This window comes from Polyodon spathula, chromosome 6 (genome assembly GCF_017654505.1).
Source record: "Polyodon spathula isolate WHYD16114869_AA chromosome 6, ASM1765450v1, whole genome shotgun sequence".
Taxonomy (NCBI): domain Eukaryota; kingdom Metazoa; phylum Chordata; class Actinopteri; order Acipenseriformes; family Polyodontidae; genus Polyodon; species Polyodon spathula.
In genome coordinates this window covers 58,663,566-58,683,565 of record NC_054539.1, presented here as the reverse complement: position 1 = coordinate 58,683,565, position 20,000 = coordinate 58,663,566, and the positions used below count along the sequence as shown (strand labels likewise).

Below are 20,000 nucleotides of genomic sequence, written 5' to 3'. Positions count from 1 at the left end.
GTAAGTTCCTTAAAAAACAAACAAACAAAAAAACTGAAATTTTGAATTGTTGAAAAAACGACAGTTTTTGTTATCGGAGTCACACTGTCTCTTTCAAGAGCATTGCATTTAACAAAGCGTGTGGCCAGAGGCGGTTCTTGTTTATTTTTTAAATGCACTGTTCAGTCTGGATTTCCATTTTAATGAAAACTTGATTCTGACACGTGAAGGCTTGAAATGAAAAAAGTAATATTACAATATTATAACACACAATGTTGAGCACAGGGTTAATGCTATGCTAACGTATATATGCACTTTAAGTCACGAACCCGATATGATTCATTTATTATTATTATTATTATTATTATTATTATTATTATTATTATTATTATTAATAATAAATAATAATAATAATAATAATAATAATAATAATAATAATAATAATAATAATAATAATAATAATACTGATATATTTAAATTGTACTTGATCTGCTCCTGTAAACGATTTCAAACTAGGGTGGAATAAGTATAATCTAAATTCAACTGATTACATGCAAATTGTATTCTTTTTTGCAGTATCAAACTGGTACTGGCCTACATATATCAAAATCTATTTACACAAGTTGACTGGTCTCGTTTGCTCTTTGGACTATGAACAATAATAACAATATATGTTAAAGTGTGATACACTGTGTTTATATATATATAATACATGTTTGTATAAGTGGGCTACAGCATTTTAGTAAAAAACAAAATAAAACACGTTTTGCCTGTAGGTAATGTGTTCTCATTACAATGTTATCGCCTGTCTTTTTATTTGCATTTGAAAGACTGACAATTCTGCATTTCTGTGAATTGTTGTAATCTACATTTTAAATGCCATTTCTAATGGTAAAGCGAATCCGTTGGAGTCCTGTTTATAGTTTAGATATTTTCACCACGTTGTTTTTTGTTGTGACGATAACATATTGAAAAACATAACCATATTAACTGGAGGTTGTTTACAGACCCTTTGTTTCTCAGGAGTTATAATTGTTTGGTGCATACAAACATAGCATCCTTCTTTTCAGAGACCTACAGTTGATCTCAGTCGATTGCTAAGAATCTACCTGCTCGTTTTCCCCCCTCATTTGAACCTTGCCTGGGTCGTTATGTTGTTTTTTATGATCACATAAAGTTGCTTTTGATAGATGAACACTGGGAGTAGAAGGGAAAATGAACCGTCGCCGTTTGTTATTTGCACCCTCCTGCTACACATTTGTGTTCAGATGCCTGGGTCTGGAAGGCTACGAGAACATAGCTATATATTTGTATTTAGCTTGAATGTACTTTTTTTTTCGTTTTGTTAATCTTGATCCCCCCCCCCCCCCCCCCCCCCCCCCCCCCCCCCCCCCCCCCCCAGACATGGTTTGTTAACAATCTTGAATTTGTATAATGCACTTAATTGTATTGTTGCTTAACAATAAAAAAAAAAAAAAAAAAAAAAAAAAAAAAAAAAAAAAAAAACGTAGACCTTGTTTAAAATGTGTTATCTTGCTCTGCAGCAGATGTAGGTGTTGGGTGTTACAGCTGCACACATGCATGTTGAAGGGGAAATGTTTTTGACTATTTTGGCTAAAAACAAAACAAAAACTACAGATTTTTTTTTTTTTTTTTTTTTATCCCACCGTGTAGTGAATTCAAGTTTAGAGCTTCGAAACATAAGGCCAGCATAACATAATGCTAATTCAGGTTGCCTGCTGGGAAAAATGTCAACTCAAAAGAGTGATTATTTTCCTACCCTGTCTCTGCAAGTTAACAATGTCCGTATGTTTAGGTGAATACCTTTTGCAGAAAGTATTTTAAAAACTAATTAGGCACGTAAGATTTTTGGTGTGGCAAAGAGAGTGATGACTTAGACCTACTATGTTGTTTACAAAAAGTATTGGGGGTAAAAATAATTGTGTATTTGTTTTAAATTCAGCATTATTTAAAATATTAATTAGTCTACACAATATGAAGTAACAACAGAATTAACAAAACAACCAATCTGAATGTTTTCTTTCTTTGTGTGCTGTATTTGTATGTCATCTCAGATCCAATAAATGAATCACCCTATATATAGTTTATGACTGTTGTGTTAAACATTACTAACTGTACCTTAAAGGTATACCGCCTGTATTTGCAAAGTATCAGATTGAAGTTAGACATGTGTAGCCAGAACTTGTGGACTGTTATAAGGTTCAGTTTTTAGTGTTCTTTTAATATATTTAACTTGTTTCAATTTGTGGTGTCTTAGATTGTATAGTAAGCGGTTGACATAAATTAAAATGTATTTGTTGTCATTTGTTTAATTGGACGATTAATTTTATTTACTGTTCAGTGACCTACTAGTTTTAAATTCTGTTAATTTTATAAGACCTTAAATCACAGCTGTTGGGTTGTAGTATTGTAAATAACATGTGTTTTCTCCTTTTGGGAAAAAAGGAGCGATTTAAAGATGGGAGACACAACCCTTTAAAAACACAACCTTTATAGTTCTATCCATGTAAAATATGTACTTGTATTTAAGATATGAATCCTGGTATAGTTAAGCAATATGTATTGATTAATAGCAGTAAATAATGCATACCTGGGTAATTAACACATTAATGAAAAAAATGTATCCTGTACACACATTGCTTGTTCCATCCCTCTGTGTTTCTTAAAGTACATCAATACATGTTGGAAAGAATAACTACAACATATAACATTATCTTTTTGCAAGAATCACACTAAGTACAACAAGGCTCACACTGTAGATCGGAATATGCTTTGTTCTGTTTTGTATTGAAATGCTGCTTCCTAAAATACTGCATGGGTCTTATTATATGCTACTGGTAAAATGTATCATGAAAGTCCAATTAAGAAACAGGAATAACCTGTTTAAAAGTTAATTGTGGATTTGGCTCTTGATTAAAGGTCATAAGTGGTTTATTGATACCAACTGTGTGCAGTATATTAAAGCAAGCATTCACAACAGTGATGTACTGTGCTTTCCTCAAACAGCTTAACTATACTCTGTAAACATGTCAGGAGTTGAAAGACTGTTGACTTATCAAAAATGTGCATGTGTGATTTGCTTTGAGACCATTTTTACACTTCTCTTACATCAAAATGTTTTCAAAGTTGCATGTCTTCTGTTCTGCTTTTATTACCCATTGTGCTAAACATGTGTATTCATGCCAAGTTAAATGAGCATTGCTAAGCAGAGACATATTGCTTTTAAAACTAGTGTCTGTTGTCAGTGAAGATAGGACTGTGTTTTAGAACATGAAAGTGGCTTTATACAAATAAAAATGCAAAAAACAAAAGAATGTAAACTGGGAACGGAGAGAAAAGTTATTGATTGTTTTGCCAAACATAAACGGGTGCAGATGAAGAAGTGATTGTTTTTCGAGAGGTGTGTAAGTGGGCTGTAAACTTGTTTGAACAGTGGTTAAAACCAGAAATAAAATGCAAAAAATTAGTTTAAATTGAATGTCAGTTTAATTGATGGAGGTTTACAAAGTGATGATGAAATTGCTTTTGTTTTTTGCTGTTTAAACAAGGAATGAAAAACTAGGCTGCATCTCCCAGAATGCCATAGCTATCCAAGAGCACTACAACCCCCAGAATGCATAGCTATCCAAGGACACTAGATCTCCCAGAATGCCGTAGCCAACCAAGAACACCGCTTGACTGGCAATCAGTTAAACTAGTATACCCATTAGTAATTTAACAAGCCAGGCAGGTATCTGTGGGAAGGTAAGGAAGTGTGTATAGACCGGATTGTAGTCTGTTAAAACAAAGTATAGTAAATCGGGTTTGTGAATAATATATTTAAAATCTGTAAACCAGATTCAAGTCTGACTAATGTTAGGAGTCCTGTAAAATTTAGTTAGTGCTGTAAAACATGTGTTAGTGTTCATTTGTTTTGTATTGTTTGTTAAAAGAATTAGTGTTCCCACTGGAAGAGATATGAAAAAATGAAAATACAGGAGGAAAATAAATCCTGTTTAAACCCATCCTTTGTTGTCAGGCGTGCTCCAAAGACATGTTAGGAACCCAGAACTGTGTTCAGAGTTATACTATAAATAAAGAAGCTTTGTCACAATTTCTAATTATGAAAACATGTTTTTTTTTTTTTTTTTTTTACATTGTTAATGTATAACTCTATTACCCTACTTTTAGAAAACAATATGAAATACTAAGAAAAAGGCTTGCAGTTTCAATTTAGTGTTACATTTTAAATGTGTGGTACTATTTTAATGAATTGTTGAAGTGATTGTTGTTTAATGAAACAGTATTTGCTTTTCTGTTGTTGTTCTGGTTCACTGTGGTTTCGTTAATCAACAATATATCTGTGCCCCATATTCCCCCTCTCTTCAAAGCCACTGCTACTTCTTAGTTAGGAGATTCATAGAATGAATCAATCAAAAGATCAAAGGGTGATGTCACAGAAATATTTTAAATGCAGATGTAATAGTCTGAATATTGGGTCTTTTTAAAACCTTAAAAGAAAAAAAAATGATTACATTATTATTATTGTTATTATTATTATTTATTTATTTTTTTAATGTGTGCAGTGTAAATGAGAACCTAGCAATTATTAATTTGAATTTAATTATGATAGCACAAATGTACACTTAAGTCTCTTTTGTGTTATTGTAATGATTTGCATGTTTGGATAGCTGTAACCATTTAATTGTGAGTTTTAATTGCTGTTTGATTAAAATGGTAATTTCCAGGTGTTTTACTGGCAGCGCTATTTTTAAAACCACAAAAGAAAGACAAATGGAAAAATGCATCAATAAAAGTAAAATGGCTCTTGATAAAATCAGGTCCTCACGGAAATAACCAATTTTAAAGATCAACCACAACTACAAAACAGTGGGTAGTGGAACAGTAACTGTGCACACATTTAAGAATACACTAAGCAGGATTTGTTTTGTGCTGTATTACTTTAAGATTATAGGTCATACAATAAAAGTTGTCAGTTAGTATCCTTTAAAAAAAACAAAAAAAAATGAAGAACAAAATCGAGCATTTCATCAATTTTAAGGATTTTTATAATACAGGCAATATGCCATGTTTTTATTTTGTCAAGATAGTGTAAGGTTTGTTTTCTTCTTAAAAATAATAAGTCTGCCGCTTACCGGTATCTTCAATCAAAAGTTTTATTTCTGGAAGAAAACAAATCCAAAAGACAGTAGTTTTAGACCTTCGAAGGTTTATCAGGCTCACACACAGGCTTCTCTGTCAGAAACCGTTTGACAATGTGCGAGTACTATAAATCAGACATTAAATATCACTCACATACAAAATTCAATCTTTTGATTTGTATCGTGCATATTACGTAAACAAAAGTTGAATTAATTTCCACTACCAAATTGTTATACGTAGCAACTCTATATAGTACTACTGCTGTGTATGGAGGAGGGTGTAGTATCCAAAGCACTGTGGCGCTACCTATAGGGGTTTTAGTGCTTCAGTGAAAATGTACTGAATACCTAGTGTACAAGACAATATAAGAGAACTGCGATAATATAAAATTTTTCTGAAACATACAAAGTATACGCTACGCTAATAATTTTAATTTTGAAAACTGAGCACCGTCTGCCCCTCCCCCCTCCATTTCGTGTTGTCCAGAGGCAAACCTTTAATTTATTCATTCGCCGTCTCGACAACAAAGTATTGTATAGTGTAAGCAGTACTGAAAGAAATGTCTCAGAACAGCTCAGCTCTAATTTTTTAGTTAAATGCCCAGACGACCAAAAACACTGTGCAAGCGACTGTTGATGTATCATGGAGTCACAACCAATCTCCAGGGTCACTTGACAAGCATAAGTTTGTATTATTATTATTAGTATTTTTAGTCGTAGTAAAATTTGACTGTGACTGATAGCCTGCTTGGAACGTTGACTGTTAAATAAAGCTTTGTTTTGCCTAAGTTCAGTGCAGTTGGTGTTGCTGCAATGCAAGCTTACTGTATACATCGCAACCAACATCAATTACATGTAAATAAACGTGTATTTTTATTGAAATTATAAAAAACATGATTACTGTTCTTTATAACATGTTTTTAAACTGCGTGTGAATGTTTTATTCCATCCATATGGATTACCGGTAAAGTAGGATTTTCAACCAAATATAGACAAGTAGCTACGGTGATGTCACCAGTAAATTTTATGCAAAGTAGGACCATTGAAGGTTCGAACCTTCCTTCGGTAATGTGTTCCGAACCTCCGAAGGTCAAAATGTAGCCTTTGTTGCAGCCTTAATAGAAAGTAATGACATGCAGAAGCTGCAGGTCAGATCTTGATCAAACAAAGTTGCAGATCAAACACTACAGATCTCAGAGCTCCGAGCCATGAAATACAGTTTGCATGTTTAATATACAGGGTGGCCACATCCCATAGGTAGTGGGAACCTCTCACCTTCACCAGTGAACAGAGATGGCCCCCCTTTTATTGGAGGCACGCCGGCTGATCCCCGAGATGACACCTTTAGCTGAAGCCTTTGTTGAACCAGCTTCAGCTGGCTTGATTGTGGTTCGTACCTGTGATTTGAAATCAGCATTTTAAGTAGAAACAACAATTTGTTAACAAAGGTCATCATCCCAAGATCAAAAGGGCTCTTTGAACCATTAAAGAACCAGTTTGTTATCATGTCTTATAGACAAGCAGGCACCTTCTGCTGGGTGCAGATTTACATAGCTACAAGGACACAGCCTCAATGATTCCTCGTCGTCTTTGTCATTTAAAGGGGTACATAAAATGATTACAGTTGATATAAAACCTTACAATAGTTTCACGATCACCAAGTTAAAGGTGAAAGATGCCTTCAGCTTGTTTTGTTTCACATCTTCCAGCCCCACAAGAACGATATACAGAATTTACTGATCAACACAGATAAAACCCTTAATTCTTTTTCATGAAATCCATACATTCTTTACAACTGCATAGCATTTAAACTGATTTTAACTAGCATTTCAGATGAGTCATGGTGTTTTACAGAATGCAGTACGTTTGCTTTAAAGACTCATTTGTTTTTGCAATCTGCAGTGGTTCTTAATTGCAGCATTGATGTGTCTGCATAAAATACAATTCAGAAGATCAACAGCCATTTTGTCTTTTAACAGCCTAGATTTCACTGGAATATTAAGCTATATTCTGTAAATATTTTCAAAATGGTGATCTCTTCTGTCTCCATATGAGAAATAACCACACTGCACTGAATTTAAAATAAGTGGATCTCTCCATACATGTTTAAATGGTTTTGATGTTGGTCAGCGGCCTTTCGTGACCACTGCATTCCCACTGCTCTAATATTATCCCTTAGGGTTTGACTGGCTGCAGAAATCTTCTTTACAGCCCTTTTTGAAGCAAAGATTTTAATAATGTTCTTAAGTGTACTTAATGTCTGAAGTGTTTAACTTTTTCATTATTGATTACTTAGACATTTCTTTTACCCAAGAGCTACAGCAAAACTGTTAAAACAGTAAAACAATAAACCTTTGGAAACAATGTAGGGTTTCTGAAACTACAGTATGATAGTCAACATTGTTATTTACTTTTACCATGGTATGTTTGTGAAGATATTGTGCTGAATATAACAAGCAGCAGTTATTCAAACTTCACCTTATGCCCTCTGTAAATAGGTTGCATTCTCAAAGTGTAAGGAATCTAACATAAAAAAGGGATTTTTTTTTTTTATATATCACTTTGACCAATGTAGTTTTGTGAATAATGGATTACTAGTGCAAGTATTAACAAATGTTTGATTTATTTAGAACATCCACATATATAAGCTATTGAAATTGCATGCATGCCTCTTTAACAGTCCTCCCCCACTCCATTGAAGAATTCTGAATGGAGTTGGAATTTGCAGTGTCTGGCTTAGGTTGCAACCCTCTTGATCAAACCAGGGAAGCAAGGGTCAGGGCAATTCATTGCCTATCACTTCCTTGGGCCATTAATGACCCATGTGTGTTAATAGCCCCAGTGTCTCAAGCTGAAGGCTTAAAGAAAGTATTTTTAAAGTCCAGTTCTCTGTTTGGTGTGTGTAGTATTTGTTGACTGCATTGCAATCAATGCATCATTCGGCATGTAGGCTTTTGGCTTTGGAAAAATAAATACATATTGCATAAGGCGAGGGTTATTGAAATGTGTGTTTTTTTTAATGTTTGGATAATGTATTACGTTATGTTGTAGTTCTAGGTAAACTTTTTTTTTAACGCATGTGTATTTCTGTGAATATTAGAATCTTTACTCCTGATCATTAACAAAAAAAAAAAAAAAAACATAATATAGGACCTTATTTTATTTGGAGAAGCAAAGGAATGGAACATGCTGCTTACTACTGAAGAACTGTATTAAATCTATATATGTTTTTGGTTACAGGTCATTTAATACATATAGTTTAGAAGGCTGTCAGCCAACCTTTTTATTTTTTTTTTCCCTAATCCATGGTCCAAATGAATTGCAGCCCTGGCTCAAGACCTTAAGACCACCCATCACCCCCATGTCATTGAATAGTAATTTATTCAAGAAATGTCTTGGTGCATACATGTAGTGCAGTGTGCGGGAGATTTTTTTTTTTCTTTATGCTTAGATTGAAGCCCATGGAGAGGTGGTTCTTAAAAAAACAAAGAGCTTTCTACAGTGCCAGTAAGCCAGTATAATGTTCAGGTTTGCAGATAATGTCCCAGAATATCTAGTTTTTGTTATTTTTAAAAACAAAAAAATATGCTTGCTGCATTTATGTACAGCTATGGACAAGTCTTGTGTCAACTACAATTTTAGGATTGAGGCATCATTAATTAATTTAAAAAAGCATGTGTCTGTATAAATATAATACATGGATGAAGGCTATATTTGCCTCCTGAGCTATTAAAGAAAAGCATAATACCACAGTAGTGGCATAAAAAAAATGATAATTCCTCTAAAGGAAAATATAGTTGAACTTTGACCCATTCGACTCCTCGAGACAAAACACAAAATGTCTCGTTTTCAGTCACTCGAACACCCACAGTACAGTAATGTTCATTAATGATCAACAAAATGAGAATATGTTAAAAAAAAAAAAAAAAAAAAAAAAAAAGCTGATACATTCATATCTCAGAGAAACAGATAACGACATAGAACTAACTGTACAGCACTAAAACACTAAGTTTAAAAAAAAACAAAAAAACTGTAGTGCTGAACCTCGTCTTTAATATCAGAATCACAAGGGCATCCATGTATTATATAAAAAAAAATAATACATGCGACTCTTCAGTGACTAACAGGAAAACAATTCCATCTCGGGTTTCTGTGACAGTTTATAAATTACTCTACTCAACCTTCGGTCTCGTGATTTATGACGTCACAGAAACCCTAGATGAAATATTTTTCCTGTAACTCACTGAAGCCCATCTATTATTTTTTTAAATATGTAATCAAAGAAACTACAAAATGATATCGCAAAAGTCTACCGGAAGCCAGAATAGTAGTACAGTATTTCATGTTAGATTTCGTAATGTCACATGTTTAGATTTGTCAGTTTTTCATTAAGTATAGGGAAAACTACAAAGCAGTATGTAATTCAATATGTTAACGTAACATTATTCAGCAGGTTTCATTTTTGCTATGAATCAAAATTAATTAATTCCATAGTGATGCTAAAATTTTGGCTATAGCTGTAGGTGCTACTGCATTTAAATTAAGGCGGTGGGTGAAGTTTTCACATTTTTGATGCATTGAGGAGTTTAAAGTGGGCCCCTGTTAAGATTAACCTCAGCCCATTTCAGCTTTTTTGACATGCTGGCCCCACCCTTGAATGGCTGACTAATACCATGCATTTGTTTCTTCTGCATTATTTATTTTATTTTTATTTTTTTTAAAGGAAAGAAAAGTAGTCTCAGTTCTGGTCATGTGACTTCCTATTTGTGAGTCATATATATTTAGCTTGAGTGATTCATAATGTGTAATGGATCAGCCATGAAATTCATATGCTGCAGTGTATGACACATGACAATGAAATGTGTAGTATTTTTTTTTTTTTTCATGGTTAATTCATGTGTCATCATTAAATGGTATATGTTCCTGGAAGCACTTTTTTCCCTGTTGCTTCAATTAAATATGTTGATTTAAGAATGTAACAAATTGGGTATAATACATATAGTGTTGAAAATAAACTATAGTGTTGAAAAAGTAACTTGATAATACAATTCGATGAACCAAATATTTTGTGACATTTTTGTGATTCACTCTGTTTAAGCGAGAAAAACTGCTGTTCATTTTATAAAACTAGAAGCAAATAACTAATAGTATGTACACATTGCTTTAATAATGCAAGATCAACTCTAACATTCAAGTTTTCAACATACAATGATCACGCATTGTTTTAGGTAGTGTGAAGAAGGTTTAATTAATGTACGTCAAAGTTGTGTGCAATTCATATCGTGCGACGCCCACGTGGTCACCAGGATTTATGTGAGGGACAACAAGTTTTACTGTTATACTTTGTCCATCAGACAAGTACTTTTTTCTTCTTTTGTCACAATGTTCTGTTGCTAGGAAAACTCCTGCAGATCTCTAGGGAGTGACGCAAGGTGCTAAAATATACACAAATATGCATATCCTTTTAAGTCGCAAACCCTCAGTCACACACAGTAGCAAACTTATTTAAATTAATGTAACAGTACTATTAAATTGCCTTCATCTACATTAAGAGCCCAGTAAAGTTTGACCGCCAGCCCTAGGAAGAATATTTAACATATTAAAAATGACAAAAACCTTTTAAACTGTTTTATATGTCACAGTTTACATGTGTGTGTGTGTGTGTGTGTGTGTGTGTGTGTGTGTGTATATATATATATATATATATATATATATATATATACATTTAAAAAAAAAAAAAAGAAATTGTGGTTGGCAGTAGGTTTATAAAACTATAGATTGTCTTAATTATTTGTAATACAACTTTGCGATGTGAGACTGACAGTGGAACGGCCACTGCAACGCCCACAGCTAAATTATTTCTCTTTATCCAATTGCCATATAGGAAACCAAAACATATTAAACAAACTTCATTGCAGTTTTTCCTGTCTAATGTAGTTTAGAAACCAATCCTTTAACCCTTCCACTCCAGTGAACATTGTACCTTTAGAGATCTGACTGACATAATCAGCTTGTTCATCAAGACTAATATCCATAGAGAGTGTACCGAATTATACCTTTCTAAACAGCTCAGAATATGAAGATTATAAAGAGAACATTTTCACTTTGTGATGACATATACCATATGATTACCTAGTTTGAATGTAAAAAACACATTTTAAAATGTAATCAAATTAATTTTTTCTTTAGAAATGTTTCCATAAGTGTAATTTAGTGATCTCCTACCTAAAAACTATTAGTCTCAGGAAGCAGGATCAGAAATACTTACGAACACCATGTCTGGTTTTCATTTTACACCAAATTGTTTTTGACGAGTGAGTAATATGAAGAAGTTCATCATCAGAAAGATTTGTCAACAAACTCCTACATCTTATGTAAAAAAAAAAAATTATATAATAATAAATTTTGTTTTTATCTATTAAATATAATACATGTGTGGGTCCTATATATATATATATATATATATATATATATATATATATATATATGGGTTTTTTTTGGGGGGGTCGGTAAGCATTCTTTCATTTGTAAAGCAAATTAGTCTGCTCTCCAGTAATGCTGCGCTTTAAAATCATGGTATATACAGTAATCAAAACTGAAACCTAAGATACTGAAATGCTGCACCTCATTATAAAAGTTATCTCTATTGACCTGGTGCGTGACGTTTGACTCTTTTGTAGTTTAATTATTTTTGTTTTGTCAGGTATGTTTGGACTACATTGCGTTTTCTTTATTTAGTTTGTGTATGACTCAAAAAATATTAATCATCAATTGATTGTGTCCATTGTTTAATAAAAGCAAAATCCTAAAAGTCATTTTCTATTTGTATGTGTTTTGTGGGGTGATGAAGGGGCAAGTAGATTTTTAAGGACAAGTGGCTTTTTCTAGCATTTTGGCCCTTGGACAGGAAGCTTTTTTCAAGAATTGCACACCCCTGTTTGTTTCTCCTCTTGTTACTTTAAATTTAATTTAATTAAAGACTGGAAAAGGCACGTTGATTAATTCTGTAGTCTTGGGATTGAGTGTTTAGTGTGTGTTCTACCATACACCAACATATAATATAAAATGGATTTTAATAATTGCCTACATAAGCATATTGGGGAGTTTAGCTTTCTGAGCAAATGCTGCCAGATAATACCTAAATTCTAATTCTAACAAGGTGACTATAGACTATTTGAATGATCTTTATGAAACACCTTCAAATGTACTGAAGTATAAATCAGATATGACTAAGTAATGACTCATAGGGTAGGTGAGCATATTTTTCTTTCCAAAGACTTAACTATTAATGGTAGAAAATTGGTGTCCTCCTGAATTAGAAATATTCCAAGTATATCACTTTGAGATCTATATCTATCTTTTTGTCCTGTTGTTTTGCTGAGTGCTTTATGGCAAGCCAAATGATCTCAAATTGGATTTCTGTAAATTATTTGCAGATATCTTTAGATTAATTTGCGATCTGTCATTTAGAGATGTCGTTAAATAATGTCCTGTTCATTTGGAGATATCTCTAAACAGAGACATCTCTAAATGAACAGGTTATTTCAAGATATCTCACTGACTTCCTGTGAAAATGCTTTGTTTTGAATGGACTTCCTGTCCATTTAGATATACAGTGCTCCCTCACTATAATGTGGGTCTCTGGGGGGGGGGGCACAATATGAGCGTAATAACCGAAGAGCGTTATAAAGGGGGGAGGGGGTGGGGGGCACCACGGGACACAACACACATCTGACTAAAACACAAAATAAAATAACTCCCTCTCTGTAATGCACATATAGTGAATGTAACTTTCTGTGAATTAACCATGCATAAAGCACCATGTAATCAGCGCTATATTTTTTACAAATAACAAAGGTAACATTCCCACTCGTGGATCATTTTTGTTAGCAGTTTTTAAACTATTAATAGCCTGGCTAAACGGTGGTTGGGAGTTCAGTTCGATGCGACAGACAAGCAAACCAAGTGCGAGAAGGAGAGCGGGTTGGGAGGGGAAGAGGGAATGGGCTCACCCCAGGTTTGGCTGCCGGAGCGGGGCTGAAGCGTCTCGTCTCCCAGAGAAAGTCACAGCTCCTCTCCCAGCAAGAACGTAAATACATTAGGAAAGATCACATAAAACAAATGCTGAATAAGATGTCTGTTATAAAGTGCCAGCGCAGCTTTTCTTCAGTTCAGATACTGTATCAAAAGGGAAAGACAGAAACGGAAGTTAGACTGAGAAGTTGTTTACAGTTTGAACAACAGTACTGTATTTACTGTAGATATATTGCATGAATGACTAGAATAGGGAATTGGGGGGCATGCTGTAACAGCGTTATATACGAGGCGCGTTATAATCAAGAGCCTTTAGCGAGAGGGAGCATTGTATCTTTAAATGAACAGGAAGTTATTTAAAGATATGTGAAATTCAATTCAAGATATCTCAAGCATTTTGAGATATCTAAGTGATTTATAGATATCACAATGTATTTTAGATATCTAAATGATTGAGTTATCTTAAAATATTTAGAGATACCTATAAATTAATTTGAGATATCTCTAAATTATAATTTGGCTTGCTATAGTGCTATTCACTGAAGTGATGCATATGTGTGTTTACAGGTTTGCTGAAGAATCAAGGTTTATTTTTATCCTTAAAAATAAATAATCATTAATAGTTTTTAAAAAAGATCATCTCTGAAATGTGTATGATGTTAAATTGTTGTATGCCTGCTTTGTTAATTTTTTTTTTTTTTTTTTTTTTTTTACTATTAATTAGTAATAAGAACTATTAATAATACATTTTAGTTAATAGCCTATATAGTGGGATTTAATGTGATTTTTCACCCACCACACTTAATTACTGTAAACATTCTCACTAACATACCAGTACAATTAGTGTTTAATTTGCATAGCTGTACAAAGTGTAGAAATTATTTTAACTTCTGCTCTTTTTTATTATTTATTTGAATGTATTGGTTTGAGTTCATGTATACTTGTGTGTGTGTGTGTGTGTGTGTGTGTGTATATATATATATATATATATATATATATATATATATATATATATTATATATATATATATATATATATATATATTCTTCTTTTTTTTTTTTAAAGTTACCAGTACATTTTCCTTAAATGTTTCTTTAGCAGTGTAGTTCTTTAGTGATGCGGTTGTCAGTCATATTAAAACTTAACAACTTAACTTTATAGTTTAAAGTAGCTGAAAACAGGTTTGGAACCAGTTCCACGTGAGTGTGATGTTATCAATAAATTGTGGTGATTTTATTTATTTTGTAGATTATATTGTGTCAGTCATGTTGTCACTGATAACCGGGATACTGACAGTCTTCTAAAGCTAAAAAGATAAAGCTCCGTTGCTAAAAAGATGTTTTGTTCTTGTTATCTTTCGCCATGTATAACACCTACTTGTCCTGTATTTGCTCAAAAAGAGCTTCTGGAGGGTGTTCAAGAAGGTTGATAATCTTAGGACAACAGTGTTTGTTTGTTTTTGTTTTTTTATATATTTATTTAAAGTTACAAGAGAAATAACTTTTTAGTTGAATTCTAAATTAAAATTTTCACCCCACCCTCGTTAAATGAATGAGCATAATATGCAATGTAGTGGCAAGCTTTTTTTGTTTTTTTTTTTAATTGCGCAAGCATTAAAAAAAAAAAAAATTAAACACCTTTGTTTTAATAGTTTGCGAATATACACCAAAATAAGCACTACAGTGTAAAATACATAATACTCAAATGTGTTTAAAATTATTTGCGTGTTTTGTTTTTAAAGTTTGTTTATAGTATATAGATCTTTTAAAAAGGTAATGGAAAATTAGGAATTCTCTCCACCACTTTCATTTAGGATGTTTAAAATTATGACAAATATTCATTTTTATTTAAATATGCAGTTAACCAAAACATATTTTTACGCAAGATCTTGGTGGCTGGCATCATAACAACTATTCCTTGTTTTGTTTTATTTCAGGTTTATAAAAGGTTTTAAAATTGAAGTTTAAAATTAAAATATCTCATTCACCAAGGAGCAAGAGGCTTTGTTTGTGGTTCTCTCTTATTTTGGTTTATATACATCCTGTTGAGTTGTATCCATCTGGAAATTTGGACAGCTTCGTCCATTTAGCATTTCCTGTGTTTAAAACCCTTTTTATGACACACCACATGGTCAAGCCAGAAGCTACTCGCTATCCTGGTTCTACCAGTTCCCATAACAAATTGAGGTTTATTTGATCAGTTGTAAGGGAATAAATGCACAATCCATCTGTAGCAGTAGCTTTGTCATCGACTACCTTACGTTAGAAGAAAATAATCAACTTATAAAACTGTTTGAAGGTTCCTGTCTTTTTTAACTTAGGGTATTGCTATCCTTTTAATTTCCTAAACATTTTAACCTGATCAGAAAAGCTGTCTGAAAAAGCCACCCGTCCTGTCTGAAAAAAGCCACCCGGTTATATACTATTATATATTATATATATATATATTATATTCTATAATATATATATATATTATAATATATATATTAATATATATATATATATATATATATATATATATATACACACACACACACACACACATATACATGTACATACACACAAACATGTATTTGTGTACCACATTTAAATGTATATGAAAGAAATTACTGCAGAAATATTTTATATGAAATAAAGTGTCTACATTGTTACTACATGTTGAATATTAAACAACAGGTAAATTTTTTGGCAAAATTCTAAACCTTTAACACATGGCGAACATTTAAGAGTTTAAGATTTAAAGTTTTTTTTTTGTTGTTGTTGTGGTCATGCAAATGTCCAGGACAGATGATTCAGTTTTCAAAATTTTTCACAAAATAAGTAAACGAAAATGTTCAATTTTGCATTGTAACCAACTTTCATTATAAATCTTGTAATTCAGAAAACAGTTCTTATTGTCAAAGATTCTGTTTTTGTGAGCACTTTCCACTCAAAAGAAAACTGAATGTTTTCAAATGCATATGTTGGTTTATTTAACAATGGCACATAATTTTCTGATACTAGGAAGCCCTTTTTAGTGGTGACTTTTTTGAGTTTAACCCGAGAAGACTTCTCATGAAATCCTTTTTTGTTCTTTAGTGGCGATAAAGAAATGCTACTTCAATGGAGCTGAACAAAATATGCTGTAGGCATTTCTGGTGCCTTCCCTTCATCTCTCTGGGTGCCCCCTCCTCCTCAACCCTCCTCCATTTTGTTTTCTTTTTCACCAGTCTTCTGGTCATGCCCTCTCTTGACCCAGCTGTGTGAACCTAGAATATGCCGGGCATTGGAAGGGTGTCGGTTTCAGATTTTAACTAAAGTAAAGTCTGAAAACAAGACTAGGCTGTATTTAGCATGTGTTTATCAAAAACTGGCAGTTATGAGCCCAGGAAACCTTTCACAAGTACTTTAAAGCAACTTCTTTAGAAAACTATTTCACAGTTACTGCGTTAAATCCAAGTTTATTTCAAAATGATTCTACGTGTTGAACCTTGACTTCTGGAATGAGGTGGGAGGTATATGGGGTGTAAAATGCTTCAGGAATGATAAAGATTGCAGTTGAAAACTGGAGATAAACTGGTGCATGGCTTGGAAAGAATGGCCCCTGTTGTAGTTTTAATCTGAACTCAGTCCACATGGTTCAGTTAACATTACAACCTTTGACCTATGACTGCATGACCTAGCAAATTTAAGAGCTCACGGGGAAATGGTTAGCTTGCAGTGCTAGGAAATTCCTGTTCCCTGTCCTGATAAGAATGTTGGTGGGACTTTTACAAGTGCAAAATTTTTATTTGGATTCCAGTAGTGTATCAACCATGATGAATCAAAATAAAAGTTGCTCTAATTTCTCACCATTTTAAAGGTATCAACAGAAATCAGGCTGGAGATATACAATAGCTAACACATAATTGATTTACCATTTCAATTGATACATTGTATACTGAAAATCACAAACACTTTATATAGAATCATTATAATGTATATATTTTATGCTACAAATATCACATACTTTTGTATTAATAAAATGGAGCACTAGATGCATCATATTCTTGTATATGTTGTAAAAGAACAACATATTTCCTCCATCTCCCAATTGCGTCTGACCTTTTATTGTTTTGCCATGCTTTTCTAGCCTACTCAAAGAGAAGGGAGGGGATGTGCAAGCTGTGAGGTTCACTTTATTTTATCTAATAAACCCATTTCCATTCGTTTATGCCCACTAACGCACCTAAATTCACATTTTCTCAATGTCAGCATTTAAAATACGCTAAAGTCTAGCCTATTTTAAAAGTTTGCATAACTGCAAAATTATTGCAAAATATACCCATTTCCATTGAGCTTTTTTTTCCACTTTTTTCATGCACAGAAATGTAGTGAACAAGCACAATGCAATGCTAACAAGTCAGTGGTTTGTAAATAGTAGTATAACAACAAAATGTGACATCTCACAAACTGCTAAACTCAGATTTAATGTAACTAGAAATATGCAGTGGAATTGTAACATACAAGCTGTATTTTAAATGATGAATCATGGGAATATTTCAAGTATATACATTATGAAGGCTAGTCAGTGTCAGGCATAAAGTGATAAACAGAGTAAATTGGTACAATTAAAAGCAAAAATAACAAATACCAACCATTTTTGTTTATATATATATATATATATATATATATATATATATATATATATATATATATATATATATATATGCTTAATGTATACCTTCATAAAAACAAATTTTAATTTACCGATATTGACCAACTTAAACAACATAAATATAATACTGTTGTATTTACAGTTTCAGCACAATGTGAAACTGAAAGATTGAACAAAACATAGTTGTATCATGCTTGACCATTCTCTGGTTATAATTTTCAAAAGTAATATGGAATATTTATTTAAAGAAACGAGGCGAGGAGTAAATTGTTATCATGTGGTTAAAGCCATATTGTGAAATGTAAGAACAGGTTGTGTTTTTTGGGGGGGGGGGGGGGGGGGGGGGGGTGAATGTAGTGGACTGTGACACAGTTTGTTTGTCCTCATGAGATTAAAGGATAGTCATGGTGTGTGTGGTGTTGTCCATATAAATGTGGGAATGCATCAAGCAAGATTTCATTTTGTGACTTGCATATTCAAGTGAATAAATCTGAACTGAGTACAGTTTTTGTTTTATTATATACAGTTATACCTCGGTGGATTCAATCCCTCTAAAGTGCAAAGTAAAAATGTATTCGATAGGGATACGGATGTAGATTTTATAGGACCTTAAAACTGCAAACCGCACTATTATATCCCCAAAGTGTTATCGACACTAGATCCCAAGGGATGCTAACCAAAAAAAAAAAAAAAAAAAACCTTGTTTAACTATATTTAAAAACTATGAGATTGTTCATCAATTACTTGTAAAGGTATATTACAACGCATGTAAAGATTGATTTTTTTTTTTTTTTTTTTTTCTGTCAACCAATAAAGTACATGTTTGGCCTTTCGACTAAACGAATGCTCGAATCTGAAAAGGAAAATTTATTAACAAGGAATTCTAAGAGTAAGTACAATGTTATAGTAATTCTTTGTAAACATGGGTTTAACGGACTTTCCATGATAGTTTTTGTCGTACTGTTTTTCAAAACCTGACTTTATTATTATTATTATTATTATTATTATTATTATTATTATTATTATTTGTGTTTGCATGTAAACTAAGCCTATGAATCCTCATGCTTGTGTTAAACTTTTTGGAAACGGAACTATGCAGTATTTGCTATATATTATGTATTTTGCATAATTCGTTTTCTTCATTTTCCCACTGAGTTCTTTAATGCAAATGATATTCCCGTCATGGGGTTTGGGGTCAGCAAAGAAATTCCTTATTGGTTCTAAAATCCATGAAATCAGTTCCATCCCAGAACCTCAAAATAGGTGGTCGCAGCTTTTTTTTTTTCTTCTTTGTGCACTATAGTGTAGAAATTCAGCTAATAAAACCAATATTATTTTCTACTAGTACATGATCCATGGCATGTTTGTGGTTATTTGTTTTGCAGTAATTTGGTTTGCCCTCAAATAGTACATTCATCAGTTACGCATCTTTTATTTTGCTATCAATAATTGACTTATTAGAGCATAAAGCCAGCCTGTGTGATGATGCATTTTATTCTCCTGTTGGTCCAGCACCAAATTTTGGCAAAGATCAAGAATCTATGGTTGTATCTGTGTGTTATTATTTATTATTATTATTATTATTATTATTATTATTATTATTATTATTATTATTATTATAAGCATTACTGCATTCATTGTAAATTATGTTTCTTAACTGGTTGAAAGTCATGTTTCTTAATATCTGGTTTCTGGTCACATTTTATGTTGCAGTAGTTATTTTTCATTTGGGTTTACTGGCTGTAGCTGCTGCTGATGTTGGACAAAAGTTCTGAAATAAATACATCCACAAAGCATCTTATTGCTTTGTTTTAATTGATACTTAATCTCTAGGCATGGGTTTTGATTTCAGAGTTAAACCAGATAAACCTGTTTTTCTACCTCAGAATGTAGTTATGAACCTGTCAGTTATGTCGTGTATCTGTTGTACTGAAGTGTGTTTTTTGAAACAATGCTCAGAATTATTTTTGTTTTATTAAATACTTTAGATACATTGTTTGTCTATAGTATGATAAAATAGATCTAGATTTCACCCTAGTGCACATGCTTAATTAACCAGCTAAAAAATAAACACAATCTGTAGACATTTATCATAATTAGACAATCATTAGAGGAGGTTAGGAACAGTTAAAATGTATTTTATAGTACAAAAATAAAACATGGTACCAATACATTCAAACATCCCATCTC

The 20,000-nt window shown here is 32.6% G+C and overlaps 1 protein-coding gene across 1 annotated transcript in view; it reads left to right on the top strand.

Moving 5' to 3' along the window:
• Positions 1-20,000, top strand: part of LOC121317713 (protein lin-28 homolog B-like) — a 41,247-nt gene that overhangs the window by 540 nt on the left and 20,707 nt on the right. The gene's annotated exons all lie outside the window — the stretch shown is intronic.